Source organism: Frieseomelitta varia, unplaced genomic scaffold (genome assembly GCF_011392965.1).
Source record: "Frieseomelitta varia isolate USP_RPSP 00005682 unplaced genomic scaffold, Fvar_1.2 scaffold_215, whole genome shotgun sequence".
Taxonomy (NCBI): Eukaryota; Metazoa; Arthropoda; class Insecta; order Hymenoptera; family Apidae; genus Frieseomelitta; species Frieseomelitta varia.
Window position 1 is genome coordinate 1,712,143 of NW_025109917.1, and position 8,326 is coordinate 1,720,468.

The following is an 8,326-nucleotide window of genomic DNA, read 5'->3' on the forward strand; positions in this document are numbered from 1 at the left end:
TTTTCATCGCAGCCGTGAGCGATGCAGCGAAGGTCATAAAGCGAAGCGTTGAACAGAGTCACTAGTTGATCCCGAACTCACCGCCGCTAGGATTGTACGTATTTCACACGCGTGCAGCCAATTGACATTGGCTTGTCGAAATTTCTATCGTCGATTTTCAAACGATACGTTGTAATCTCGCTGCATCGCGATTTTCGGATGATTCTGAGAGAAGGAGAAGATACGTACGTTATTCTAAAAGAGGAAAGATTCACGGTGGAAATGTTCTTTTTACGTAAACGCTTTTGTACATTTTCATATTTGTCGAGAGATTTATGTGTCTCGGACATCACGCGAATCCTTTTGCCGTTATCATTCCAGGTTTATTCAGCACGTTGTCAGGTCGCGGTATCAGAGCATGTCACGAATATGCGTGAACACGTACGCGTGTAACGCCAAGCTGATGTGTATGTACGTACCCGAGCAAATAGTTCCCTCTGCTCGAGTTAAAACTATTTTTACAATAAAGACAACGTCAAGCACTCTGACGATCAAACACACACGACAAAAGAGTATCGAGCGGCAGAACGAAAGGTAATTGAGATAGATTTATGCGTTAATTACCGAGGATATTTATTGTGGCGTCGCGCTCCAGGGTACAACGAAAACGAACAGAATACCTTTATGGAAGTTCGCCTGGCAGCGCAAATAGCATTTGCAAACGAAACGAAATAAGGCTTACTTTACCAAGCAACTTCACGAATTTCCCGTTGTAGCATACACAACCGTCAGCGCTGAGCTGACAACGAACTTTAAACATGGTTCACGTCTGCAACCCTCCGAATTCTGTCACGATGTTCTATAGAAGGTGAAAATTATTTATCCGATACCCGAGCGTACGTCACGTGTCTGTGAACCGTGAAAACACTCTAAAAGCGTTCACGTCCGTACGATTGTCGGGCTTGTTACGCATCGCGTTGTTCATTTATTCAAGAAGCCCAAAGTAAGAGTTGTCCAAAAGCGACCTTGTTCCAGCTTGCATTAACGGTGAAAGCCCACTAGCGAAGGTCTGGTCGTTTCAGAAGGCACGTAATGAATGCTGCAGTAATGAACCGTGTTTACCCTATGCATTCGGCGTGTACCAGCATGCAACACGGTTGTTTTCCCGGTTGGTCCTCTGTTTTGTCCATCCTCCCTTAAAACATCACTTTTTTCCCCATCGAAACGTGATACAGGATGAATAGAAAAAAGGGTTCGTAATTTCTACGGGTGGATAGTACTGTGCCGAAACGTGAAAGAAAGTCCTGATAAACGTGGGTGGAAAAATTAATAGTTTCAAAGTTACAAACGATTTTTTGTTTCGGTAGTGAAAAAGTTAAAACGCGTCCAGGAATCTTTGAGAGAGTACGTAATTCATCAATGCACGAAGGTGTCGAGCATGCACAGAAATGGTAGGAGGACACTTAGAAAGTCTCTTGTAATCAGAGGAAGAAGCTTTCGCTACTTGGATACATGCAGTATAATAGCTCTCGAAGCGAAGAAATTTGTTCCTTGAACCGAAACAAAAGATAGTTTATAACTCTGAAACTATTAATTTCTCGACCCACGTTTATTAGGACTTTTTTTCACGCTTTTGGCGAGCATTCATCCTGTATATCGAAAAACGATCGACAATCTCTCTGATCAATAACGACGACACAGGCAAAATGTTTCTCATCGAGCAAATCGATTAACGATCGATCGATGCGAGAACGGGACGATTCGATGATCGATTTCGCGTAAATTCTTATCGCTCGCTCGCGTTATCAGCCCGGTTGTAAGTTTGGTAACGATGGTCGCGTATATCTCGCGTATGCGCAGCAGCCACTTTCACTCGTCGAGTTCCGACGCGTGGCACTCGCATAACGCGCGAATTATTTAACGTAACGGCGAAAATTAATTATCGACGCAACAACGGTAACCGAAGCTTTAACGATGTAGTAATTACATGCTGGCTGCTCGCCGTACTGAGAAAACACGTGACCGGTCATGTTTGCGATCGTTTAATATTTCGCCGATTTGTATTAGCCACGCGATAGATATCGCGCATAGATTACACGCTTTATAAATACCGGCGGCGATTTCTGCTCTCTCTCTCTCTCTCTGTGTTCGTTTCGCAATATTGTTTGCCTATGCATGTTCTAGATTACTATCGCTGTTACTACCCCCTGTTTATTTTTAGGCAGAAAGGGAGGAGAGGAGAGAGAGAGAGAGAGAGAGAGAGAGAGAGAAAAAAAGAAAGGAAAAGAAAAATATGTTGCGCGAAACTGTACAGGCCGTCGTAAAGTCGAGTGAAAATACGCCACGGGTTTCCATAAGTATGATACGAAGGCGGCGCGGTTATAGCGAGTTTTTCATATTTATAGCTGGAAAGGACATTGTTTCATCGTATGTACGGCTGTCGCCGCTATACTGGCTACTGGCCTGCCAGTATATTTTTATCTTCGACAGATATTCTCGGATGATACGTGGCCGATAATAACAGCGTAGAGACTATTTTTTTTCTCTTTTTTTTTTATTAGCTGCGGTGTATGATCGTTTCGGAAGAAGAATGCGATAAAAATGGAAAATGGTAATCGATGGGCGTGATAATTCAGAGACGTAGAAAAGAATTTCTAAAGAGTCGCGAAATAATTTGTTGGGTAAAATTCGTCGTCTACATCAAAGTGGGAAAAACAATTCGGACACGTAAATGAATCATTGCTCTCGCATGGAGGTAAGGATATTTATGTTCAGGCGAGGGTACCCACGCAGAGTTAACGCTTTTTTACGATCCGATTCAGACGTGACATTTACCGATACTGGTCGCTTTTAATCACGGTTGAATCCCGTCTCAATCAGGAACGAATTTAACGAGAAATCCCTGGTCTTCTACATTTTCCCCGGTAATTTTAATACGCCTATCGATTAACGATAACAGTCGAAATCAGTGTCTACGTCCTCGCGCCACGCGTCGTCTGAGTACTTTTGTCTTTTCCCTCGACGTCGTCGAGTATTTTACTCCATGAATTTGTTATGACCATCGCAATAGAACGGATCGATAAGACACATTCTGTCTGTGCGGGGCTCTGATGTGTCTTTCACCGTCGCCTTCAGGCGCTGGACTAAGTTTGAATCGCCTGAATCTTACAAAAAAGAAGGTGCGTTCTCGTTGATCCGTTACGACATGAAAAATCGGATTTCTTTTCTTTCTTTTTCTCTCTCGAACGCGAGCGTTACAGCGAACAAACGCATTCTCTAGCCCGTTCTTTTCTATACTTCTAACCGTTATCGAATCATCGGCTGCCAAGAAAATTCAAATTGCTAGAAGAAGCGTGCCGGGGTGGAGTTAACGATTTAATTAGAAGAGAATTATGATTCTAGGGCGCGGTACGGGCTTACAATAACTATAAATACGGTCACAGTCTTGCGCAGCTTAACAACTCAGCGGCGATATATATCAAACTGGTTATTAGGCTTTAGCGCGTGTCCAAGTTATGCATTTCGAAAAAAAAAAAAAAAAAAAGAGAAATGCATAAAGTACGAATACAATATACCCGTGTATCTATCACTCGAGATCGCTCGATTTTCTGCTGAAATTTACTAGAACTGTAGCTACATCCATATCGATAACGTTTACCATCAGTTGCCCAGCTTTCATTATACTTGCTGATTCGACATGCGATACAGTTTCGTCGCGGAACGGAGGTCAAAGAACAACTGTTCTCTCCGTGAAACACGCGGGCCCGCTTCTGTTTCGAAGCTGCATTCTGTGGAAACAGAAGATTGCTGGTGGAATCAAAGAAAGGAACCGAATCGTCATGGGGTAAGCGGCCGACTTTCGAAGCAACAGTTCGACAGTTTAATCTAGCAAAAGCGGACGAAAAAACGCGAGACCCAGTGAGAGGGACCACGATCAAAGGAGACATTGCACCGCGCAGTAAAGCGTAGTCAGAGTAGAAGGGGACAAACCGTGGCTGCGACATTTCCGGCTCGTTTCGTAGGTCGTAAAGAGAGGTAAAAGCGTAGGCATTATACGGATCGAGCTCCGAAGGCGACCAAAAAGCCGGTGATAATGGCGTGGAGAGTAGTGGCGAGTCAAAGACCTGGCTGGAAAAAAAAGGGAAGAGAAAAAGGGAGAGAGAGAGAGACAGAGAGAGAGAGAAGAGTAGGCTAGCGAGTTGGCGAATGACGTGAACGATGTGTGAACGCGGTGGTGTGCGATGCACGGAGTTGCTTTCCGAGCATAAGCGTGCTCGTTCGGACTTCCCAGCAGTGCATGGCGAAGTATTGTTTGGAAAGCAGCTCATCGCCAAGAGCCTCTCGTTAAATCTCCAAGAACTTTGTTCGCCCGGCTCTCGCTCGAGATCAATACGACTCCTAGTTCAGCTACATATGTAGCTACATGACAAAAGTTCTGAACTTTCGACCCGGCGACGACCATTGTGCGACCGACAGACGTTCTATTTCGTCAGGTTTTCCCCTATTTTCTTCTATTTCGTGTGTTGCGCATTTCGCCAGGACTGGCACAGCTGGACTGTCGCGGGGGTGGCATTACTGTTTTGTATGCGGTCTCTCCTCCCCTTCTGACATACACGTTATATAATGCATAGCTGTTTTGAAAAGGTAATGTAATTCATAACGGGGCACGGGGCGATGTGTTCCGCCTGTGTTTTCCCGTCGCTAGGAACCACCGGCGAAAATAATAATGCTTACGAACGTTAATAATCATAAAAATGCTAATGTTAATGACGCTGGCCGTGATATTAATGGGAGGAGGGACGACGTCGTGCATAGGAAACAATAATAAGAATAATGAAAACCACCGCGACGGCAATGAGTACGAGATAATAGGAGGGAAACACGAGGGTGAAACGGTCGGAATTGTAGTTATAACCGTCCCCGGAGCCGGACCGTATGACATTGTTTAACGAGATCGCTCGGATTTTTCCTCCGTTGTGTACCTTAAAAGTGAAACGCTCGGCTATGCTTCTATTTATACGAGAACGTATTTCGCGGTAACTATCGTCAATTTTGCAGCAGATCGATCGTTTCCATTCCAGCCAGCGGAACTTCACTCGATACGTATGTATCTGCCTGCAGATTTTATGTTGTTGCACAAATAAAAAGCGTCAGCAGTTTTGATCAAACGAGCCTCTATCCTCGTAACAGGAACGAAACGATGATGGTCCCGTATGCTTTACGCTAAAGCAATTTCCATTTCGGTAAACGAAATGTTATGTCGGACAATTTTGTCTAAAACGGGTATCCCTCTATCGAAAGGGTTTTCAATTGCCTTTTAAATCATTGAGTTTCGAAGGTCACTTTTTTCTAAAGATCGTTTGTTTAATCCAATGATAGCATACACGAGTGCCATTTCACTCTCTCATCGTCTGCTTTGAGACTTCAAGAGATCGCGTAACTCTTTCTTTTTTTTCCCCCCCCCCCCCCCCCCATTATAAATGAAAAAGCATCTCTCTATCTTGAGAATACTTCTCTTACGGCGTAGATCGTTGAAGTAACGGAAAGCAAAAGGATAAGTTGTACAAAGGAGAACAATTCAACGATGTCTGCGATCGAGGGATCGAGTTTCCTTACGACGAGCTTCCCTCGTAAAAGAAAGAAGTAAGAGCAATACGAAAGCGAACTCTTTCAATGAGAAACGTAATTTTATCGATCTCCTCGTCGTTAGTTGGTTCCCCGCAAGCTGGAAACACGCGACGGTGCGCCGTACGATTTCGTGATCGCGGACGTTGGGACCAAATGGTAAAAAGTGCTTGGCAAAAGGATTCGTTCTTCTGCGAAAAGAGGGGAAAAAAAAAAGATAATTCTATTGATCCGCATACTCCGACGAGCGGTCTGTTCCACCGTTCCACGGATATATCTACCATTTAGCCTCGCGTATAGCAGCGTATCTACAGGTGGAGGCGCCTGCGCGCCACCCCCAGTTATTCGTAGACGTCACTTACACCTGCGTGATTACGGATATGCAGCTGTCTCTACGTATTCATCCCACGCGTGCTACACTCGTAGTCAGGACCGAGGAATTCTTCTATATCAATTCATTCTGGACTATGACGTCTCTATTTACTTTCCATCACCCTCTGTCTGCTCTACCTTTTACTCTGCTTTTTTTTTTTTGGCCTCTACCGTGTTTTTGACGCTCGTGGCCTCATTTACGCATCTTTCGGTTCCGCGGTCTGCTAATAGGTACCGACTGCATTGTGAATGGAAGCTGCCAGTTCATTTTCCACGACAATTTTTGTCGTACAAATGCGTCGGTGCACGTTAGATTTAAATCGGTGATTTTTCGTTTTGTATTTTGCCGGAGATTTCTCTGTCGTGTCCGTAATGTTGTTGTCGAGTTAGTTGATGCGTGATTGAAGCACGATAGACGTGATAAGATCGTGACGGTAGTTTCACGTGTAGGCACGAGCGCACAGTGCATTGTACGCGAACGTTCCATTAAAGGACATCAAAATCGATGTATAGTTTTGATTGAAATAAAAACTTATTACCGGAAGTACGCCGCGCGAAATTCCCAAAGTATTTGAATGATAGACCTTTAAATTGATTAGTGTGCAAGTTTAGAACTGCTTCCACGCGAAAAAATTTCAAACAGTTCTACAGTAAACATTAATCATCCGAACTGCAAATTATTTTACTCACCCTGTGTGACTGGTTCCGTTGAGAACTGTCTCGTAGTAACGGAATCTTCACGGTCACTTTCACAACCACCGTCGCGACAACACGGTACGAGTCTGTTTAGTCCAATCAAAGTTTCTTATACATCTTCGCATCGGTATAGCAACACGATTCTCGATTTATCAAAATGAGAAAAAAGAACAATCGTACGCCTGAGAAACTTGAGGGCTTTGACGAGTCTAAGTGAAATTCAAATCGTTCAAACTACGTTCGAAAATGACGATCTCATGTTTTCATCTAGGTCTCGACCGCTGGTTTAATTGACAACGTGAATGATCGCATCGACGCGTAGATTAATGTGCAATTAGACGAATGCGCGATCATACAAGTAGTATGAACAAGCGTATAAACAAATACACGAACGTGCGCTCGTGTGCATGTATGCGCGTGCATTCGCCGATGGAGAGTGTATGGGTGAAACCTACCGACCGCAGTGATAGCTTGGGGTGTACTGAACATGAAGAGAGGGTTGGAAAACGATGTGGAATCTAATCTAACCTTACCTAACAGAGTGGTAGTGGCGCAGCGTGCGCACCATGCTGCGCTTGCGTGGCCGCAGCTTCGCTTGAACTTTTCCGGCAATTTAAGCAATTAGGAAGGAAAGCGGAAACGGGATTAACTAATGCGTTCGATTCTTATTGGATAGCCGTTACTTTTGTACGAAAGTGCTCCAACTGCCGAAAGAATCTCACGTGCTAGCTTTCTTATGGGATTTGTCGATGGGATGAAGTTAAACGGTTCTACGGCCAATAGGTTCGAACCTTTTTGGTTTTATCGGGAACATTGGATAATTGGAATTACAGGATAGAGTATGTTAACGTTTGAATGAAATAAACTAAATAACCCCGTTACTTTATTCAATGCGTCGAATAAAGAATAACAACGTGAAAATTCGTTATAGAATTAGAACTACTTATAGAATTGGAAATAGTACGAATTGAATACTTGGCGATTAAAATTACTGGATAAAATATAGTTATCTACTATAGCAAGCTTTGTCATGATGTGTTATTTTTATATGAGAAATATATTATTAACTGCATTACCATTGATAGACTAGGGTAGACTAGGGTATGAATCATATGCATACCTCGTCTGTGACTTTGTGTCTTATGTTTTACCCCTTTACCATTTTCGTGTCACAGTCTACCATGTCGATCTAAATAGGTTTTGCACCGCAGCGCTACTAGTAACAGGAATTAAAATCAGAAAATATGAATAATGTTCTATCATTGACTAACTAGAATAAATCGGATATTCAATGCTTCTTTTTTTGTCTCATGTCACAGACGAGGTATATACCTCGTTCATATATTTCGTCTGTGAGTGCGCTAAAAAAAATCAGTGATTTTTTCTTGGTCGGTAATTCAGACTTTCGTAATACATCCTACCATATCGATTTAGATAAGTTTTGCACTGCAGCGCTATTAGCACAGACGAGGTATTCATATAGGAATTAATAGGAATTAAAATAAAAAAATATGAATAATGTTGTTACAGCTATATCGAAAATTATTTATTGAATTGAACGTAAACGCTTTCTTATTTGCATGACTATTCTTAAGAGACGATCAACTTAATTTCTGACTATAATATCATTATTTGCTACATAATTGGCATTTTT

The 8,326-nt window shown here is 42.9% G+C and overlaps 2 protein-coding genes across 5 annotated transcripts in view; one reads left to right on the forward strand and one right to left on the reverse strand.

Annotated features, from left to right (window-relative positions):
* Positions 1-730, forward strand: part of LOC122527312 (acyl-CoA Delta-9 desaturase-like) — a 10,265-nt gene extending 9,535 nt beyond the window's left edge. For both annotated transcript variants that reach the window (XM_043651373.1, XM_043651372.1), the window contains exon 6: positions 1-730. This exon is cut by the window's left edge and continues 336 nt beyond it. The gene's annotated coding sequence lies outside the window, so the exon portion shown is untranslated.
* The window catches only part of LOC122527310 (follistatin-related protein 5-like), a 52,863-nt gene extending 45,716 nt beyond the window's left edge, over positions 1-7,147 (reverse strand). Inside the window, exons 1-2 of one of the 3 annotated variants that reach the window (XM_043651369.1) lie at positions 7,128-7,147; positions 6,667-6,881 (exon numbers count right to left, since the gene is read on the reverse strand). The gene's annotated coding sequence lies outside the window, so the exon portion shown is untranslated. Of the gene's footprint in view, positions 1-6,666 lie in introns of all 3 variants that reach the window. The other 2 variants (XM_043651370.1, XM_043651368.1) reach the window with 2 other exon arrangements.
* Positions 7,148-8,326: the final 1,179 nt, after the last annotated feature.